The sequence below is a fragment of the Triturus cristatus genome, chromosome 1_2 (assembly GCF_964204655.1).
Source record: "Triturus cristatus chromosome 1_2, aTriCri1.1, whole genome shotgun sequence".
In the NCBI taxonomy this organism is placed as follows: domain Eukaryota; kingdom Metazoa; phylum Chordata; class Amphibia; order Caudata; family Salamandridae; genus Triturus; species Triturus cristatus.
This window is the reverse complement of record NC_140580.1, coordinates 131864105-131886272: the sequence shown is the minus strand read 5'-3', so window position 1 is coordinate 131886272 and position 22168 is coordinate 131864105. Positions and strand designations below refer to the sequence as shown.

Below are 22168 nucleotides of genomic sequence, written 5' to 3'. Positions count from 1 at the left end.
GATCGTTTTCTGATTAATGGCGGTCATTTAGTATTTTTTTTGTGTGAAAAGTAATCTTTTTTTTTGCTAATTTATGTTCAGGTGATATTTTATTCTACTTGATTAGAAGAGGATTAAGTCTTCTGGAGTGCATGCTCTCCATTTCCGTTCCATTTGTTTGCACTGGAGGTGGAGCTCTGCTAGTGTGGGCGTATACCAGGGCACAGAGATTCTAGACTTCATCTTATTTGTTGGCAGTTGTAGAGGGGCTAGCTCATTGCTAATTGAGGTCATCCATGTATGGGAGAGTTGGGTATCTTCCAGTAAGTCTCCTGATAGTACTGGAGTGGATGCGCTTGCTAGGTGTGGCAGCGTTGTATTTGCTACCTGTTTGGCCCATTTGCGACTTGACTGTGGTGGGGATATTTGTTTAAGAGGGTGTTTGACACCTAAAATCTCAAGGCTGAAGGGGATTAACCTGTGATCTGACCAAACTTGGTTGATTGGGGTGCTGATCGTAAATGAGGTGGAGTTGGAGCACACTCCGTCTAATGTGTGGCCAGCCTGGTTAGTGGGTGCTGAAAGCAGTTGGTGGATTCCTAGAGTTTCTAAGATTTCAAGAAAGTGGTCTACTCCTGGTTCTTTCCGGCATTGTAGGTATAGATTAATATCTCCTAGGAGGGTAAAGTTGGCATACCTGAGCATGAGGTGACCTAGTGTATCTCCTAGCTATTCCAAAAATCCCAGGCTAGGGCCTGGCGGGCAGTAAAGGAGGATGAGGCATTGAGTTTGAAGAAGTTGAAGCAGAAGCCAAGGCTTTCTGCCCCTTTCAAGGAGAGGAGGTCAAAGTTAGTGCATTGCAGAGAGTCTGATAAATGATGCCTAATTCCCTTCCCCCTTCTCTGGTTTCGTCTCTGTCTTGTCTGCAGAAGGTGTAACAGGGGGGGGGGGGGGGGGGGGGTGTTAGAGCAATATCCTGGTTGCACCATTTCTTAAGCTATGTTTGGGTGATAAAAAGAAAGTCTAGTTGTAGGTCCACAATTAGCTCTTCAATGTCTAGGGCATGTTTACAGAGTGAGCACACATTGATAAGTCCCCCCTTTAGTAGTGAGCGACCTGGTGCTTCATGTCTAGTATCTGGTGGCTTGGGGCTGGTGTCTATGAAATTAAATAACAATTTGCATTTGGGGCATGTTGGAGGGCCTTTAACCTTCCAAGTTACCAAACGACATTCATATTTTGTACCGGTGTTAAATGTTTTTGAAAAGTCTGATGACATTGTATTTCCTGGGCATATTATAAAGAAGCAAGGGAACCCAAGTAAGGTCTGCCAAGGACCTTGGGAATTAAGCTATTTTTAAGAACAGTGGTCCCTAGAAATACATTTATTACTGGCAATTGCACACAGGCAAGCTTATTCTAAATGTCCTGATGATGATCCATTTATTGCATTTATGGATCGAACTGCCGTCGACACCTGATACATCTTATACACTGCTCTAAATTGTCATTTAATGTGTAAAGGTGGTCTCTTGCAATTTGTTACATTGAAAATTGTGTGTTTAACAAACCTACAGATTTGCCTGAGCCTTTTCTGTTCTTCATTGTTTGTCCCTCTTGGTTTAGTTGGATGCAGGCTTGTGTCCCACTTACGAATTGTTTTGTCTGTATTGTTCCTATTCGAATTTAAAATATTAAATATCTGACCTCTGTCCGGCTTGACAAGTTATACAGATCTAGTACTGACTGGGTCTATATTCATTTCCCCCCCTTTTTACTGTAGTTTCTCTAGGGATCACTGTTCTTAAAAATATTGTATTACCTGGGGGCAGTTGAGCAGCGTGGCTGGCGCTGGTCGCTGTCGGGCGCAAACGGGCTTGCCTTTGGCGCGCCAGCTGCGCATCCGCGTTGGCAGTCCGTAGTGGAGCCTGCCAACCACTGGAACGCTACAGAGACAAAATGGCGGCTCCGGACGGGCATTTTTCCTCCCGGAAGGGGAGCGGAAGTAAGGTGCAGGTGCTCGCAGTTTGCTTGCAAGGAAGGGAACGCACAAACTTATTGTCCAGAACGAGAGGACTCCATGTCGGATTCAAATTCAGGTGAGCAGTACTTATTACAAGGCTAATCGGTACAATTAGATTTCCCCCAACATTAAAAATGCATGAATCGTGTATAGAACGGCCCAAGATCAATCAAATTAAAATCGTTTTCAAATACTAAGAGTAACGTGAGCAATTCAAAGTGCAGCAGATTTAAAACAGAGCAGTGAGGTGTGCAGTCTGACTTTGTCAAAGGTCTTCTCGGTGTCAAGAGATAATGCTAGCGTGTCTTCCTGGGTGTCTTATGAGAATCATATTACATGGAATAGAGTATGCATATGGTTCCGGGTTGTCCTGCCAAGCACAAATCCCATTTGTGATCTGTTTATAAGCGAAGTATTCAGTTTTTAAGTTGGGCTGCCAGGATTTCAGATTGAATTTTGATGGCTGCGTTGAGCAGAGATATGGGAGATAGCTGGTGCAGAAAAGCGGATCTTTTTCTGTTTAGGGAGAACTATTATTAATGCCCTGTTGAAAAGGGCTGAGAGGTTCTCTGAATTTCTGCCTTCTTGTGGCAGCCCATATAGGGAGTCAACAGATTTGGTGCGTGCCCATCTGTAGAATTATCCTAAAACACCATCCTCGCCTGGGGCTTTGCTGTACTGCAGAGATTTCCTTCATAGTCATTTCACCTAGGAGAGCTTTAGCCTCTTTAAGATGTAGAAGCTTTACCTCTTCAAGGAAGGTATCTTAACCAGTTTCATTATGAATCACAGGGATAGCCATCAGTGTCACTCTTTGCCTAAGTTGTGCAGCTGGTAATTGGCCCACCGTTTCCCCCTGTTCTTAGTGCTGATCTCTAATCCTATACAACATACACTTTTCTTTATTAGTGAACAGAGTGTTAGTTCTAGTGTGACATTTTCAAGATTCCATCGGGAGTTCTTTGCAAGTTAAGTCCCTCCTCATCATGGATGTTCTAGGCTCGCCTGCCTCTCAGCTCCTTGTTTGTTGGCAGTCGCAAAGTCTCTCATTACTTATCCACATATGGTGTTCAAATCACCAAAAGAATCTTCCATCCCATAAATAGCATGCGACCTCCATCTTCCTCCTCTTTTCGTTTGCTCTTCTTTAATTCTTCATATGTCTTAACATTTCAATTATCTTCCTCTAATTTCCAGCAATAAAACATATAAACAAAAGGAACATGTAAACTCAATTCCTCTGAATCTTATCCAAATGTTTACAAACAAACAACTTAAGGTATTGCATTGATTAATCAAAAACTGCCACACCCATAGGGATGGGTGTGCTGGGTAATGCTAGCCTCCTTGTCTTTAATAAAATCTCTATTCTATATTCAGTAAACCTACTAGAATCACAATTTTATGTCAAGGCAGGAGGCTAGCATTATCCATGTTCAAAGCTTTTTAAAACACATTTTGAAACATGTTCTATCGATTTTAAAATAGAATCTCCTGAACGTTGTAGCAGACTACCAATCTGCTGCTTTCATATCTTCTAATCTACCACCTAGCATACTCGCCCTACCTGCCGTACCTCCTCTTACCGAATGTGTTGTGAACTGTGACACTTCCACACCAGCCTCCCTCATAGTACACTTTACCCATCTCTTAATCATAGCACTCGAAACTGCTTTATATGGTTTGACATATGAGATCAGAACCTGATCCACTCCTGCTGCTCTCTTCTCCAGCATTCTGCTTTCATACTCTTTCCAGCAGCGCACCATGCAGAAACTTGGACATGTATCAAATATTGGATAAAAAATAGACCCGGACACGGTCTTTTTTTCTCTGACATAATTAAAAAGCCAGGCTATCCGGTTGATAAAATCTACGTGATGTATCTAGTGCCTTGAGATCTGATACACTTCGAAAAGATATAAGACACAACAAAGTAACCAACTTCCAAGGTAACTTCCTCGCTTCCATATATTTGTTGCTTGGTCAACCTTCAAACATTTTAAGAACCAAATCTACATCTCATAAAGACTGATACTTATGATTCGTAGGCCTCCTCAAACGACTGCCTTTTATTACCCTACATACCAACGGACTTCTACCTTGTTTGAATGAATGACCAGCAGATACCGCTGACCTATAACAGTTCACTGTCCTATAAGATGTCCCCTTCTCAAAGAACTCTGCCAAGAAATTCGCTACATAAACGTCATCTGCCTCCAAGGGATCCAAACTCCTTTCCAAGCACCAACACAGCCATTCCTTCCATGCCCCTCTATACCGTTTTCTTGTTCCTGGGGCCCAAGTCTCCTACAGTAACTCTGCAGCTCAGCCTAAAGGTCTGCGAATGCTTTTGAACACCTGATATCTTCCATACGAGACGGTTGAGGGAACACTACTCCACCAACGGGTGTTCTCCTCCTTCTACATTTTTCAAAAGACCCTTGAAGGCCATAATCAAAAGTGTTTTTTTCACTGCCAATTCCATCACCGATGGAAACCAAGGTTGACTCTTCCAAAACGGGGTAATCAAAACCAACTTTAATTTCTTCCTCCTCACCTGTACTGAAACCATCTGTATCGTATTGAATGGGGGAAAAGCATACCTCTTCAATCCTTTCCATTCCTGTAAGAACAGCATCCACCACCATTGCCCCTGGATCCGGTCTCCAACTCACATAATTCTCTAACTGGTGAGTTTATGTTGATGCATAAAGGTCCACTTCTAAAGGACCCAATTTCACAAATATTCCCTGAAAAATTTAATCTTTCAATTTCCAATCGCTGTAATCTATCATGTTCCTTGAATTCAAAGCTTCTAACACATTCTGGACACTTGAAATATTCCGCCTTCAGTCTTATTTTGTGTTCCAAACAAAACTTCCATATTTCTTTCGCCAGATCTGCTAGTCCCTTTGACTGTGTTCCTCCTAATCTGCTCATGTAAGCTACAGCAGTTACATTGTCCATCCTCTACCACACCGATTTGCCTTTCAAACCTGTTTTGAAACTCTTCAAAACAGACAATCCTGCTTTCATCTCCAAGCAGTTTATATAGACTCTCCTTCTCCCACGGGGTCCAAAGACCCCCATTTTCTTGTCCTAATCCAGTCGCTCCCCAACCTGAATTGCTCACATCCATCTCCAACATAAATTCTGGTCGGTTTTCTTTTCACCAAATTAACTCTTCTTTGGCATCCATAGTTATTGACACGGTATCTCCGTACCACAAACCCTTCGCTAATCCAGAACTTTTTAAATCCTGTAAGGCCCTGTAATGCAAAGGCCCTGGAAAAACTGCCTGTATTGACGACAATAGCAAGCCAGTCACTCGTGCTAATTCTTTTAACATTATTCTTTCCTTCCTAATTACCGATTGAATGTCTTGTTTTATCTTCCTCACCTTCTCCTTCTGAAGACACAATTGACTTAAAACTGTGTCCACTACAAAGCCTAAAAATTCTATCTTCTTCACAGAATTCAAAATTGACTTCTCCAAATTTACTACAAATTCCAGTTTCTCTAGAACACTTCTTACCAAATCCAAATGTTCCTTTAGCTCCCCAATTTCCTGACTGATTATTAAAATATCGTTGAGATAAATGATCATTCGGATCCCTCTCTCCCTGAAAAAACCAACCACTGGCCTCATTACCGTTGTAAAACACGATGGGGCAGAAGAAAGCCAGAAAGGTAGGCTCTGAAATTGATATAATTTTCCTTTCCATTTGAATTGCAGAAATGTCTGACTCTCCTTCGCTACTGGAATAGTAAAAAACGCATCTTTCAGATCCATTTTCACCATCCAATTGCCTTCTTGAAGAATATCCTTTAAGAGATGAATACCCTCCATTTTGAAATGTCGATATGTCACAAATTGATTCAATCCCCTTCGATTTATTACTGGTGTCCACTCTTTGTCCTTTTTCTCTACCTGGTTTTGTCCTTGTCCTGAAACTTGGCCTCTTCCTCTGATTGATCGACTTCGACTTCTTCCGCTTTCCAGGAAGAAATTGTAACTTCCCTGTCCTCTGTAATGATTATTGCTTTAGTTTTGATATTGGGCTCTGTAATTTGCATGGCTGGTAGGTTGCCCTCTCCTACTAGCCCATCCATAAAAACTACTGTTTAAAAATATCCTACGCATTGAATATTGCACCTTATCCAAGCTTGTGAAGGTGCAAACATAATTGGTTAATGACTTCACCATACCTTCCCCAAACAATAAGCTACGAGCCTCCTCACTGGATACCCTATTGGCTAAATCCCTTAAAATGGATTAATGCGCATAAGCACAGTCTTTCTCCTTTCAGCTAAAATTCCTGTATTTGCATTTCCTGAAAAGCAAATGGCTCTCCGACACCAGCCATGTAACAATGCCAGTTCCAAATCTAAATTTTTAAGATATGCCTCCTCATCCGCATCAAATATCTTTGCCAGAGGTCCTAGAATGTCAAGTATCTTATCCTAACATTGTTTCAAGGATCTTTCCAATTCTTTTCTTGGATCCTTACCCATCTTAAAAAGATAAGTAATGAGCTCCGGATCTATGATTGGAGTCATAACCGCTTTTTCATCTATCATAGGTCTCGAGCATTCCGCTCTCATAATATTCCTCTTTTTTTTAAAAGAATGTTTTTATTGTGATTTGTACACGTCCAGTAAAACATAGTACAGCACAATCGTAGCTATAATGACATATCTCAAATAATTGTGGGTAAGTGATGAACACTCAAAGAAAAAATACAATCCTGTCAAGGGATAAATTGATTACAACTGAAATCTTGAATTAATATGCTTAGTACTGTATTCGGACATAAGCAGTTAATTCTCAGGAAAGGAAATCGTAACATGGTAACTCTTAACTTATCCCACCCACCTCCACCCCCGGGTCACATAAGGAAAACCGCCTTTTCAAATCGTGCAACACAGGTCAGATTACGTATCTGAACAGGTGTTTCTACACTATTCTCAGACTGACAGTGCCCTGTGGCCGCACCGCCTTGTCTGATCTGTCACAGTCAATGTGTAGTTCCCCCGGCATTTGTGAGGTGAAGCCCTCTCCTATGGGGATCTCCGTGGTCATGGTGTATCAGGCCCTCGCATCCTCTTCTAGTTTTCCATCCCTTCGAACAAGCCTCATTCGAATGAGCTCTGCCGTTGCCCATTCCCGTATATCCCTGGCACAATTTTCCACCGTGGGGGGCACCAAACACATCCAACTAATTGCAGTCCTTCTTTTAGCCAATACCAGCCCCAACTGGAGGAACCTACGTGTAAGCTTTTTCCCTTCAGGTCTAGGGAGAAGACACAGCAACACCTCCTTAATGGATTGGGGTAGTGTCCACCCCGTCACCTGTCTTAAGCGCTCCAGTATCGATCCCCAGAAGAGACTTCGCTGTGGACAATCCCATATCATTTGCAAGAACTGGGCCTCATTATAACCACATTTGGGAAAACTAGCAGGGCGGTCCGGGTATATTTTGTGAAGTACACTTGGAGTCAGATAGGTTTGATGGACAATATTGAATTGGGTAAGTTTAGATCTGGTATAAGAACTAATTTTGCTTAACCCCTTCATGTAACCTTTTCCATTCAGAGTCCATTAGAGGTTCTTCCAGTACCGCGTCCCACTTAGCTTGAATCAGAAGCAGGTGTGTGGCACGGTCTTCCCTTAATGCCCTGTAAATGTGAGATACCAGCCTACGCCCCCCCCCCCCCCCCCCCCGCGCGATTACGAGAGCCTGAAGCGTGGCGGTGATGAGTGGCTCCTCCGGGAACGCCGGCCACACCTCTCGTACCACCGCTGAGATCTTTGCATATTGAAGGTATTGCCCCCTACCTAGCTCAAACATTGATTCCGCCTCTTCCCTAGTGAGTAACTTCTGTCCCGAGTACAAATCTCCCATCATGCAACAGCCTCCCTCCGTCCATCTGATAATAGACATTGTTTGACTTATTTGTTTAAACTGAACCACTGCCCCGGGCCATCCGGGGCATAGGACGCTCGTTTCACCGTAGTTTTTGTTGTGGATTTCCGAATTGCAGCCATGTGTCTGATGATATATGGGAGCCCCTCGGGCACCCGGGATCCCAACATAAGGAGATCCGGAAGAGGGGTTCCCCTGTGCTTCTCCCAAAAGTCGTTCTCGACTCGCCACTGTACGGCATGTTGAAGCTGTGTCTCCATGTAATAGAAAGCCTACCTAGGGACCTCCAGTCCTCCCTTCTCCCACGTCCTCTGTTATGTATCTAGTTTCATCCTTTTCCTTTTGGACCCCCACAACATGTCAACCAATAGATGGTCCAGCAGGTGGAAATACGCCCGTAGAATACGGTAGAGGGAGTTCTGCATGGTATATAAGCATCGTGGAAGAATCACCATTTTTAAGTCTCGCCTAGCGACGCAGCGCATGCGCTGCTCGCTTGTGAGACTATTGTCGTTGGTTTTGCTTCGGAAGTGGGGTGGAAGCTTCACCCATGCTTCTGACTGGCACGCGTCAAAAATATGTGCTTTTAATTGGGAGGCATGTTTGTACCCTCCCTGTCTCCTGTTTGCCGTAGTGCAGGAGATGTGCACTCGTACGACTCGCGGCGTTTCAGAACAACGCTTGCATGGCGCACTTTCACTCCCCCCGCCCGTCGGCTCCAGATCATCTTGGAAGCTCCCGGGGACCCTGCATGGCATCAGCAGTCTCGGAGTCGGCTCGCCGTTCTGTGATTCTGGGCTAGTCCCGAATCCCCGTCTCTTCCGCCTTGTTCATCCTACCCAGATTTCCTCCCATCTCTCCATTATGGCCCCTTCTAGTGGCTGCATTCCAATTGTTCTCTCTCCGTGCCCCACCCTTTAATGTGTTCCCTGACTCTGCACTTCCCTGACTCTGTGCCTCCGCAGCTTCGCCCTCCCTTCCCCCTCCTGCTTTCTGTCAGCTCGCATTGCCACCGCCCTCCACGCTGTCCTGGATGACTGAAGCTGATTCAATCATACCAAAACGCCTTCTGAAAAATCTTTAATGAAACCATGTGATAGAGCGAGCCAAAGTGCCCGGGCAGAAGGAAAGTGAGGCATGCAGACTGTAGGGCCCGGCACACCCTGGTGCATGTAGGCTGACCGCACATACACATAACAAAGAGACTTAGCTGTGCAGTTTTCCACGCGGCAACCCTGGAGAGCGTCACATCTAACCATTGACAAAACACCTCCGCTTAAGAGTGTAGTTAGACCCATATGGACCACCGTATCCAGATGAAAGAGGAATGGAAATCTCGGTATAGAATGAGGGGCAGATTCACCCACTGACCGCGTCATGCATGTAATCTTACACCATGTGTTGACCTCAGTATTTGCCTTTTTCCTGGCGTGTGTGTTGAGACATATTGTTGGTTGAAGTGCTCAGTAGCTGGCGATGTCTTGGAAATTAAGACACTGCCCCGAGCTGTCAAACAGTTAATTTACTGGCAGCGCAATAACATGGCCTGTCTTGTGCCTTTTTTGTTTGCTCAGTTCCCATAATTAGTGGTGCACATATCACGAGAATCCCATGTTGAGGATGGAGGGGTAGGGACTTGCTACATTAATCAAAACCTAAACTTGCCTTCTCTGCGTTATGCTCCAGTGTCGAGACCATGTGAATGTCTGTGGTTGGAGGGTTAGAATGCTTGCTGTCTGTCTTGTGATTTTTGTTTTGTCCATATGATTTTTTTCGCACCTTCCCTACCTAAAAGATGGTGGTCTTTTTTCTGTTAGCATTCGTCTGTAGGATATCGAAGATAGGTGAGCTCTATGGCACACTAGGAAGTGAGATGTGCTTGTCTATGTGAAATGGCTAACCAAGATAGTATGTTGTGAAGGTGGTGTTTGGTGAGATGGTGTGGTGTTTGTGTGACAGGCGCTGAGTTGTGTGTTACTGTGCTTTGATGTAATTGTAAAAAATTGTATTTATATAGTGCTTATTACCTCATACGGCGCTTTACAGGGAGTAGCACGCTACTCTGGAAACCAAGATTAGAGGTTAATAGTAGACTAGTCATTTTCTTTGTAAATTAGTTATGCAGAAGTAATATAATAATTCTTTTGTCACATTTCAAAGCTACTAATTGTATATATGGACATGGCTATTTGGATGTACGTGTGGTACTGTCTTGCATGCAATGCATTATGGGTACGGTGGATTTACCATATTTTCTGCAGGGTGCAGTACTATATGTAACCAAACGTACGTTTGCTCACTAGGGACCTCCAGAGCAGCTTGCATTACTGCACTGAGACATACAATGCTGGTTCCTGGGTCACTACGCAAGCATTTGCAATGCACCAGGTCTCGCATTACTGAAAGTTTGAGCTACTGGCGTTGCATTATCTGCAACGCCAATACCTCAAATATCAGTAATGCGAGACCTATTGCATTGCAAATGCTTGTTATTAGCCCTCCACACATTTCCCCATATTGCGTTCTAAGTAGGCTTCCTGCTTGTGTACCAGCCTACCCCCAAGGTAACGGACTGTGTCTCTGGCCCAATTCTTCCCTACTATGGGTAACTCATCCTCCTCCTTGTCCTCCAGGATTCACATGGAGAAAGTTTAGACTTCCCCGGGTTAAGGCAAAACCCTGATATCTCACCAAAGCCAGTTAACCCCCTAAGAAGCTCCGAGACCGCCTCTTCAGGATGCCGGAGTTATACCAATGTGTCATCGGCATACATTGACACCGCATGGACCGTTGTACCCAGCCTAATCCCCCACTGCTTCTTCTTGCATCTAAGGGTGATCGCCAAGGGCTCCATTGCAAGGTTTAAAAGGAACGGCGACTGGGGGCAACCCTGTCAGGAACCTCTCTAGAGTTCTAAGCTTTTCAATACCTGGTTGCGAAGGCGGACCCAAACCGTTTGTTTAATGTAGAGTAGTTTTACCATCTCAAATATTTATCGCCCAAGTACTATCCATATATAGTCCCATTCAACAGAATTGAAGGCCTGTCGTATATCTAGGAGACATAGAGCCCACTCGACCCCCCGCAAGTCCAGTGCATGCCAGATATGTGCAAGTCTACGCAAATTATGGGTGGTGTTCCGGCAAGGGATAAACCCAGCCTGGTCCGGGTGGACCAACATGGTCATGTATGGTAAGAGTCGCCCCGCCAACTCTCCACTCAGAATTTTCTCATCAGTATTCTAAAGGGAGATAGACATGTAGGAGCAAGGGGAGAGGGGATCCCTATCTGGCTTCAGAACCATGGACACTAGTGCTTCCATCATGCTATTAGGAAGTGCTCCCTTGTCTAGAGCCTTGTTTAACACATCCAGAAGGCGATCTACCAGCTGTGGGGAAAACGTTTTATAAAATTCGGCAGGTAGACCATCACTCCCGGGGCATTTCAATGACCTCAGCTTTTTAATTGATGATAGTATTTCTTCCCTAGTGAGTGGCGCCCCTAGGACCCCAGCTTCCTCTTCCTCAAGGATGGGAAGTGTTATTTCGTCTAAGAAGTTCTGTAGTGCCTGCGGCCTGGACTGGGCCACAGTCAAGCATGTCGTAAATGAGTCACAAATTCCTTTATAATTGCGTCTTGGGTATATACCATGTTCTCCATACTATTGCAAAGCTCTAACACCGGCACCTGTTCCGTCTCCGTACGGATGAGTCGTGCCAGGAGGGCTCCTGACCTATCTCCCTTTATATAGTCTCTGCCTGTAGGTGGTATATGTATGCTTCTCTAATCGTAACCAGGCCTCGAGGAGCTCCCTTTGGTGCCGCGTCCACTGCCATATTCGCAGGAGTCTTGTGTAGTGTGCTCTCTAGGGTCTGTAATCGCTTTTCCAGAGTATCAATATCAGCACTAAGTTGATGTTGGTCCCCATAGGTAGTCCTCATGCAGACCCCCCCTAATGACGTCAGTCTGTACGTATGGGGGAGTCCATAGGGGTCTCCACTCGAAGCCGCCATAGTGGGATAGGTGGTCGACCTAGTCCGCTGGACAGAGTCAATAGCAATGGCGCATGGTCAGGTATCGTGGCACATAGGAAATGGCCTGCGTTGTGGCAGAAAGGCCAGCGGAGAGGCAACAATGGTTGATACGGGAGAAGGTATTGGCTGCGGGGGTGAAACAAGAGAACTTCCTTTTTGTGGGATTGGGCGCTCTCCACTCGTCCCGTAGCTACATACCTTGAAGGATATCAGTGAGGGATCACATCATACGGGGTTTAGTGTTCTCTCTAGGGGGTTCCCTATCCAAGTTCCGGTCAAATATACAATTGAAGTCTCTGAAAAGAAGGAGCTCTGCACCCATGTACGGCGTTGCCGCCTTCAAGACTGCTGGGTACAAATCGGGCAGTCCAAGTTGGGCACATAGATATTGATAATGCACAATTCCCTCCCTTCCCTCCTCCCAAACAGGATAACATACCCGCCTTCAGGGTCTAGAACATGTTGTAGGTGTTGGAATTGGACCCCTGTAGCCACCCACACAAGTGCCCCTCATGCACAACCAGAATATGATATGGCATATATCTGCCCCCTCCATCTCTTCCGTAGGCTCGGTAATGTGTTCCCCCATATGTGTGTTTCCTGCAGTCCCGCAATTGCTAACCTGTACCTCTTCAGGAAGGCATTTATTCTGTGACGCTTACCTAGGCCTGCCATCCCTCGAACATTCCAGTTAAGAAACTTAAACGTTTGCACTGTCATGATGATATGGTACTAGGTGTATGGCGTGTGTCCCCCTTTCTCGGGTGTATCCATCTTGTCGTCTCTCTAGCCTGTGTGTCTTAGTGTAATCCAGAGTGACCCGAAAAATTCCCCCACAAACAAACCAACTTGTAAGAACTAAACAAACCCGTACGCACCCCCCTCCCATTGGCAGCAGTATAGATTGTATATGCATCTCGAGATCCCTATAAAAAACAATATGCACTGACCAACACCACCCTCTCCCTCCCCTCAAGCATTTCAATATCAGTATATCAGGCCTAGGGTCGAAACCCAAGCCAGCAGATGTCCATGATCATGCCCAATAATCGCTGTGCAAGAGAATTGGTGACACCGGGGCGCGAGATTACTCTCAGTACTCCCTGGCGGCCCTGGTCTCGAGTGGGGGCGTTGCTACTCCAGTGGCTGCCTGTCCTACCAGCATAGTATTTAATCAACCGGGCCCTCGACCGCTACTTGGTTTGAGTTTAGGATAGGCAGAAAATAAAAAAAAAAGGAAACTTATTGTAAGAGGTCAGGGTGCCACGCCCACATTCCCAAATTATAGGTCCCCTATGAACCCGCAAAGTAATAGCTCGGACCAGAATTGTCAGATCCACATCCTATCTACAATATGAATCACACTTATCTGTACAGTTCAGCAGTTAGTGTTCAGTACATAGTTTTATTCGTGGCCACTGCCTGGTCCGCCCGCCCCCCGTTTAAAATCCAGTGTCATTTCCACCGAATCCGGAACAATCTCCAAATCAGAAGCTTGTAATGTGCCGTCCCATAGGACCGTGATACGACCCAAGCTCATTGCTCTCTTTTGTGGCTTTTGACGTGTAGGCTGCCTATCGCCACTCAGGGAGGATTGCGTAGAAGGTGTCCCGGTGGAACTCGTAGAAGGAACCAGGTGTCTCCCATCCGGGGCCCTGGCATCCAACCAGTCACTCGCTTCTCACGCTGAGAAAAAGAACAAGGCGTGTCCCTCACTCTCCACTCTCCGTTTCGCTGGGAACATTAGGCTATATTTTAAGTTCAAATCTCTGAGCCGCTGTTTAACTGCAATGAAGGTCTTCCTCTGTTCCTGGACCCTTTGGGTGTAATCCGGGGAAACTGTTATGGAAAGTCCCTCAAAGAAGTATCTTTTTCCACTGCGTGAAAATTGAAGCAAAAGGTCCCTGTCATTAAACAGTTTTGGAATTAAAGCTCGAGGAGGCGCTCCTGGTCTGGGGGGCGACCAGCGCTCTTTGTGCACGCTCAACACTGAAGAACTTCGACAGTTGGTTAGGAGCCATTTCCCGAGTGCTCCAGTCCTCCAGAAACAGGCCCACATGTGGCCCTTCCGCTTTTTCAGGAAAGCCCACAAATCTGAGGTTCCCCGTGAGCGAACCTTTTGAGTCCTCCGCTCGATCGTCGAGCTTGATCACTTGTTGTTTCAGCTCCACCACTGCAGCACCAAGGCTCTTGAACTCTTCCTTTAAGACATCTGTATCTTTCTCTGTGGCAGTCACTCTATCTTATACTTTTCTGAGATCACACCTCAGTAGATTAACGTCTATGGCCACAGCATCGATCATCCTGATCATATCGTCCCTAGTGCACTGAACAGCCCAGATAACATCCATCAGTGTCGGTGCATCTTCAGCAGCCCTCTCCAGTATCCCCTTATCCATTGCTTGGTCCTCGTTTCTGTTCTCTGGACCAAGGTATATAGTCTGGGCATAGTTAGATATTTTGTTGGATTCCCCATGCTGTCCAACCAGCTACAGCTGGGTTTGTCTATAGGACCCTCCCCAATGGGGGTGCACCCAGAGTATCTCTTCTCAACGGCTTCAACCCCACCAAGGGTTCAGCTCTCGCTCATGTGAAGTGATCTCTTCTTTGACTCTGATATGCATGATATCCGTAAATGTGCGGGTTGTTCTTATAGCCCTCGCCCCAGAGTAAGGTTCTCCCGCCCTCCACAGTGCACCACCAACTCTCAGTTTGGTGAGTCTGGTGAGCTCGTCTGCAATCTCTCGAATCTGGCTCCCAGGGGGGACTCTCTTCGAATGTTTTCCTCACTCTCCAGAGCCGACACGGGTCCTGGGGCCGTTTTCCCCCCCCCCCCCCTCTCCTCAGGGCCACTGTCACCAGACGAGTCCAAGCTCGGCAGGACCTAGTCAGCTCTCTGCCCAGTCATCTTATCGATTTTTTTCAATTTATCACCCTACAGTAGTCCTTCATTCCCTTTAATTCCCGACCTGCCGGACACTCCCTAGCCAACAATGGAGGAGAGTCTCCAGTCAAGGGTGCGCTTCCCCACGAGGGCTTACCGGCATTAGGCGACCCGTTGGCTGAGCCAAACTGGTCACATTTATATGGTTTTCTCCAGCTGCTTTCACCACTCTTGTGTCCCTGCACCTCAGGCCATATGTAGTGTGCCTCCGCGCATGTCAGGTCGATCCTGCCTCTACCCCGGCCGCCATGGGGGGGGGGTCCCGACTGCCACACCACCCCAGCAGGGGCCCGACTGGCTCCCAGAGTCAGCTTGCCCGCTGTACCGGATCTTTGACTGCATTTGACCTCCGCATGGCCAGACTCTGTTCAACAGGTACGGGGTCGTCCGCCTCCAGACTTTTTCAACGGATTCAGCACCTCTCCCTCCGGGGCCGGAATCCATTCTCTCCCCTCTCAGCGGGGTCTAGCGAGTCTGTAGGCCTGGCGTCTTCGTCCAATCTCGCAGGCCAATCCCAAATGGCGCCAGCCGTTTAACCAGGTCAGGGCTCTGCTTTCACTGTCCTGGGCTTTCATGCCTCATCTCCTCACTCGCATGGCACCCGATAGTCTCACGGGTCCCAGGGGATCAATTTCCATGTATTTAGGAGCTAGAATTCTCCAAGATATTGACTTATCTCGGGCCGTCGCACGGAGCTTCTTCAGAGCATGTCTACGCAGCCATGATGCCAAGCCACACCCTATAATATTCCTCTCTTCCTTTTCTAAAGGCTTTCTTATCGTCTCTTTTGTGTAATCCGAAACATGTTCTCGGGGCCACCAATCCTTTCCTCTAAGGTTCCTAATATCCGTTGGACTGAATAACTGCTCTCCAAATGGCTCTACACCATATCCTTACTATTCTCTCTACCACTAAATTCATTCTCCTCTTCCAAAGCATCATTATATTCTAAATCCAGGATATATTCATCTATATCCATATCACTATATTTGCTTACATCTTTCTTCTCTTTCCTATAGCCTGTTTAACAGACTCCTGACTCGCCTCCTTTAATTCCCTATCAATCATGCTTCTTATTAGGTTCTCCTGTTCCTCCTTATTCATTCCAATTTTATCCATTTTATAATCTCAAACTTTCTGCATGTCTCTCTTTGAAATACCAAAAAACCTCTCCAATGAGCCATTCCGGTACTTTAAAACCGTCTCCCCGACATGAAGCTCAACCAGTGCTTTTTTACCTAGGAAATGGCCTTGCAGAGCAACTGCCTGTAGAAACAAATCTAATTGTTTCGCAACGTGCTGTAATTCTCTTCAAAATAAACTTAAATATTGGCCAATAGAAATGCGAGCTGAACAACGTACTTCACTCTTCCTCCCTTCCCTCTTCCTGCCTCAAGCTAGATGTGCGTCTTCCCGCGCAAGACTGCAGCACGAGCCAGAGGTAAGACGTCTTCGAAAAATTGAAAATATTTGAAAATAAACGGAGCCTTATGCATATTTGTGCTTGTGCGCTACAGTTAACCTCGCCTCACTAAACGCTTGATCGCGTTACCCATTTGAGTCTTTTTGACATTTCACTTCACTGAAAATTAAAACGCCTATTTCTTAAATCGAAACTCTATCAATAATTAACTTATAATCATTTTTAACTAATAACCAGTTTAAAATCCAACCAAATCACACCTCAATCATACACCTATAAATTGGGTATCCAATCAAATATTCTTCTTTGATCACTCCATCCCAATATTTCTTAATAAATATTTATTTAAGAAATAAACTTATATTTATCTGCTCAGAAACCCCAAACAAAAGAGGAGGAAGATGGAGGTTGCATGCTATTTATGAGATGGAAGATTCTTCTGGTGATTGTGATGTTGTTAGATTCCATGAGCGCTTTCAATGGTGCAGCTCAGAAGTGGCGAATAAAAGTTTAATGCATAATGCTAGCCTCCTGTTTTGAGATTAAATCTGCAATGGTTGTGAGGTCATGTTGGGGGGGGGCAGTGACACAAGTTTGTACGTGGGTGGAGTATTGTTGATGCAGAGTCGAGCCAGAAGGCTGTAGAAGACTGTGGCATCTCCCCTGCCCAAGATTGGGGAGGAGACTAGGACTCTGACTTAATCTGCTAGGAGTATAAATTAACTGGTGTGATCTATGGAAGTGGTTATGGTGGAAATGGGTGGGTAGAAGGAGCTGGAATGAGTTTGTTGAGGGGCTGTTAGCTAGTGTCTCTTAGCAGTGTGTTGTTACCTCTGGCCCCATCTTTATGCCCTGCTGGGGTGGGGTGGATGCTCAGTTTCCGGTATATCTAACATGTATCATGGGTCTCATGTCTCCTAGTGTTATAGATGTAGCTAGGTGTTGCAGGTGATGGTCTAGCTCAGAGGTGCTAAAATAGGAGAGTGCCTGGGTGCAGATGCCAGGCAAAAGGAGGGGTGTTTATAGTAACGGAATATCCCTCATGGCTGACTGGAGAAGGTCTTAAACGGTCCGATCTAAGACTTTGGTGGACAGTACAGTAGTGTGTATGGGCACAGACTTTCCAGACAGAGAGCCTGTCTTGTCTAGCAAAATATGGTCTAAAGGAGGGAGAGTTAGAGGTTAGTGAGTGCCTATTTTATGGTAGTAGGGGATAGTTGGGTAGAGTTAAACATTTGATAATCTGCAAACAGAACGCAGTAAACTATCAACAAAGGCAATCAATCAGTGATGAAGATACAGCAAACAGAGGTAGCAGTTGTACCCCACTGGGTTTTTGTCCGTTGGCACCAGTTCATTTAGTAGTAGTCGCCAGTACCGACACTGGGGGTGGTTTCAGGGGGTTACCTGGATCTGTCTGGATAAGTCCTGTGTAAGCTCTTTCACAGCCTTAATCACCTTCTCGCTTTCATCCCTTTTCTTGATGATACTGTCCTGTAATCTGCCTTGGCATTGATAATGTTAATTGCCTTCGTGTAGAGGTCTATTGTCTTTTGGTTGTGGTGGGGCCATGTTCATCCATTGTTCGTCTAAGCTGTTGAGAAACCTGGCAATATCCTCTTGGTCTGTATAGTCCCCGGAGTTCCCATCTATTGTCATCCACATTGTTGTTGGTTCTAGAAGGCAATTTCATGTTCCATTTTCGGAGCTTAGTCGGTAACCGCAAGAAGGCCTTCCTTTTGACATTTCTTTCCAGTTAAGAGTCTGCAGCAATTTGTATTCTGTAGCATTCTAGGAAGAATGGCCCATGTTTTTGAACTGTGGGGAGGGCCTGTCTGGCCTGTTAATGGCAGAGGAAGCAGACTATAATTGGTCTGGGCCTGTCTGCCACAGCTGACTACGAAGCCCAGGTTCATATTCTGTGCGCTCTTTGCAGATCAGGTCATGTTAAGAAGGTCACTTTCAGAAGACTGGGTAGAAGTTGGATAAAGAAACCTCACACATAGTTTCCTTCCATCTTTTCCGGAATCCCATACAATCTGACGTTATCCATTCTTGTAATCGCTACTGTAGAGCGAGAGAAAGTGAAATCAGTTGCACTCTCCCACTAATGAACATTTAAATAACATAGACAAATGATTAAACAGGGGTTTCTTGGAACTCTAACCAGTTCCCTCTTTGTAATAGGATGTCGGGTGTACTCTGCTTAATTGTTTTCTTCTGATGTGGTATCCAAATATTTTGAAGTAGACGTTTCACTCACTTATCGTGACATGCTTCATCATTGGCGCCTATCTACACACTGGTCAGATGATACTACCATGGCGGACTCAACCATAGTTGATAATGGGAGTTCTTAGATAAAGCAAAACTGGATATTCAGGGACCCAGATAGGTGATATGTTAAAAATACCTCAAGGTATGCCCTAATTATTATTTTATTTAGTGGGTACCTGGGGTATTAGTAAAACCAAGAATATTGCAGGTTCTACTGAAAAGCAATTGTTCAATTATACCCTCACTTTACTGCCAATATGTTTCAGCCCTCACCAAGAGCCCAATCTGGTCTCGGGCGTTCGTCAGGGCTGTCTAGTCAATGTCCCTGCCTGTTGTTTGTGCACGCACTCCGTGCAAAATGTGAGGCCTTGTGCTCTCACCTGTCTTTCTACCTTTATTTCCTTTTTCAGAGGATTTTCCTCTAGGGTGTCTCTTTGGGGGTCATGCAGTACGTGCAGGATGGTGCCGTCTTATAGTCACACATTCGTCAAAGAGCTGGCACCACGGAATTGCCTATGTTCTGCCGCTACAACCTAGACTTGGGCCTAAATATTTAGACTTATAGGCCCATTTGATGGGCCTATAAGTCTAAATATTTGGGCCTGAAGCCTATTAAACCTGTCAATGCTCTTCATTGAGAAGCAACCTAGGATTTTCCTTATTTACTGCACTGCATCTAGCGATCCCCCCTCTCCCCGTTGAGTTCCTAGAGCAGCCACATGAAAAAGTAAATTCAGCAGGTGCAATAGCTGTTTAATTCTGCTGTCCACAGTATGTTTGGAACAGCAAGAACAGAAATAATTGGTTCTGCAAGAATATTGGATATTGTATTTTCACTTTCCTTTACACCAGTCAACCCTTATTTATCTTCCTGATAACAGCATTTCATGATTTTGGCTTTACTTCAATATATTCACTGGCTACCACTGTCTAAATTTGAATGTAGGTGGCATATTGGCCAGTAAGCATTGGCACTCCATTATCAAAAGATATGCTCCTGGGTAGGCCAGAGAGGGTTTGTAAACCAGGACTTAGAGGGATGTGAGCAGCAAGGCTGTTGAGAGTTGGGTTTTTGGTTCTTGGGCATAAGGACGAGATGAGGCACACTACTCATATGTCCACCACCCTTCTTGGCAGTTTAAGGTTCATACATCTCAGTTTTCATTGACACAAAGAAACATAATTGAAAGTGTTTTACCGTTTCAGTGTAAGTGCATCATATTTGTTATAAATAGCTTTTACCAAAGATGCCTTTCCTTTTAGGCGGATAGGCTGCTAGGGACTACATAAGGCCTGTGTGTGTAGGCATAATTGTATATACATACAAACGCATTTCTCACTTTGTTGAGGGTTAGCGGTTAATGTTTTTAATGTGAATCAAATTAACATCCTTAATTTTAAATGACATAGCGATCTATTTCCTCACTGTAAGGAAAATAGGGAAGTGATTTCCAGTTCATAATCTTCTGGTGTTAATTTTAGCTAGCATGTTCACTGATGCTCTCATAAGAGGTGACTCATAAATAGGAATAATTCTGCCATTAGAATGAAAAATGTTACAACATTTATGAAATTGAACGTAAATGCTTTTGTCGTGTAGTCCCTACAAATCTGCAAGATCTGCGCATTATTTGGACAACATAAACTAAGGGATTGGTGTCTAGACTGATTCCGGACACCGCCACAGGATATATCGGCCTATACACCAGCTAGCTCACTGTGCCCACGGCCCTTACCAAGGAACTAATAGTTTCTTGCAACCACTAAACATGACAACTCTCGAACCCCTCAGGGACCGTGGAAACAGTGCAGTACTTTTAGCTCAGTCACTCTTACTCACTTATTCTCAAAGAAACACGCAGAATAAACGAGGTGGATGTTTTCAATAAACATTTATTGAACCAGCGTCATTCTAGTGTAAAATGTGTTTACTGCTTCAATCATTAGACGGAAACATATATATATGATTATAAGCACCAACAGAGTAAATAAAAGGTAGAATTCTACCATGGTGCTAAAACAGTAAATATATGCAGGCATATAGATACATCACAGTTATCGAGAGTACTCTTAAGACGCAAACCCTATTTAAGTGTACCTAAGTGTACCTAGCATGTATGTGGATGTAAAGCCAAGATTCCCCTAGGAAAGAGCCAACCCCATTACCTGATGGGAAAGAATGAAGGACCCAGTCTTTGGTCTTGAGTAGGAGACCCCGCAAGGCATGTCAGACCGCTGCATGCTGGAACTGCGTGCAGGACCTCAGCATCTTATGTTAGCGCAGAAGCATGCTTCTCTGGTTTCCCACTGAAGATGTGGTTCTGTTATACCAGAAAAGTACCCTCCAGGGTTCCACCTAGATGTGAAATTGTAATGTGGGTCTGTCGTGCAGGGATGACGATAGTGGTCACTTTTGTACAGAGTTATTATACAGAAGATGGTAATCCTGCTGTGCATGCCCTAGGCAGGGGATTACGATATGATGTTAACAATCCTCATGCATAATAAATGAGGCTAGATTTTGGACAAAACTGCACATTTATTCGGCCATTAACTAGGTAAAAGGTCCGTGCCAGAACCGTTATGTAGGGCAAGGTAGGACAAATGTAGGTAAAAGGTCGTGCAGCTACCTAGGGATATATTGGGGCACTTTGGGGATAATAACATTTTAAACCTATTGTAGTAAGTACACAAATGGATAAATGAATTCACAAACGTAATAGGACTGCTGAAAGCCAGCTCATATTCTCAGCAATCTCATAAATGCCACAGTTACAATGCACACACAACCTTGTTCCTCACATAGAATCCCGGGACATATATGCAGTGGTTTAGTTTATGAATTATGCTAAATACATTTAGGCAAACAAAACCTATAATTTCTAGAAAAAACAGATATTCAGATTAAATGTGGAACGTGTATGCAGATACTAAAATTATTCCAAGAAAACATAATTCAAGTGATGCACACCAGAGAACTTTGAGTCCCACCAAATCTTTGACCTGCAAAAATGTTGGTGAACCATCATTGATACTTTGTGCACAAAAAGCTGTAACTTGCGTCCTGCCAGAAATGTAAATTCACCATAAATTTTCTAGTGCACAAAAACGTGTTAGTGAAACATTATACCGGATACCTACAACAAAAAGATATTTGTGTTAATAATGGTCTATGTGAGCAGCTCCATACAGTAGTTTGCCAAGCATTTGTGACCATATACAGTAGTCATTTCTAATAATTGGTACTTTATTTGATTAAAAATATAATCATAAAAGTAAAACATACATATACAAAACTGAGAGGTTAAGATGACCAAAATGTAATAAGACTACAAAATTTAAAAACTACATTGTCTTTCAGCATGTCAAGACAGATTTTAAAAAGAACTTGCAGCAAAACAAACAACATCCCCCTTTAGTAAAGGTAAGAAGCGAAAAACTGTTCTATGCTGAACAAAGTTGTATCTTTTCCATGTAGGAATTTAAAAGCATTTTGAATAAATACAGCACAATTTGCTGAAAGATTCAAAATGTAAAAATGCCTGGACAGAGACCCCA

General features: G+C 44.6%; 1 protein-coding gene and 1 long non-coding RNA gene across 2 annotated transcripts in view; one reads left to right on the top strand and one right to left on the bottom strand.

Moving 5' to 3' along the window:
* The window catches only part of LOC146866956 (zinc finger BED domain-containing protein 6-like), a 60807-nt gene that overhangs the window by 29662 nt on the left and 8977 nt on the right, over positions 1-22168 (top strand). The window lies entirely within an intron of this gene.
* Positions 20485-22168, bottom strand: part of LOC146866955 (uncharacterized) — a 90910-nt gene continuing 89226 nt past the window's right edge. Inside the window, exon 4 of the long non-coding RNA XR_014960946.1 lies at positions 20485-21747. This is a non-coding gene — a long non-coding RNA (uncharacterized LOC146866955). The remainder of the gene's footprint in view (positions 21748-22168) is intronic.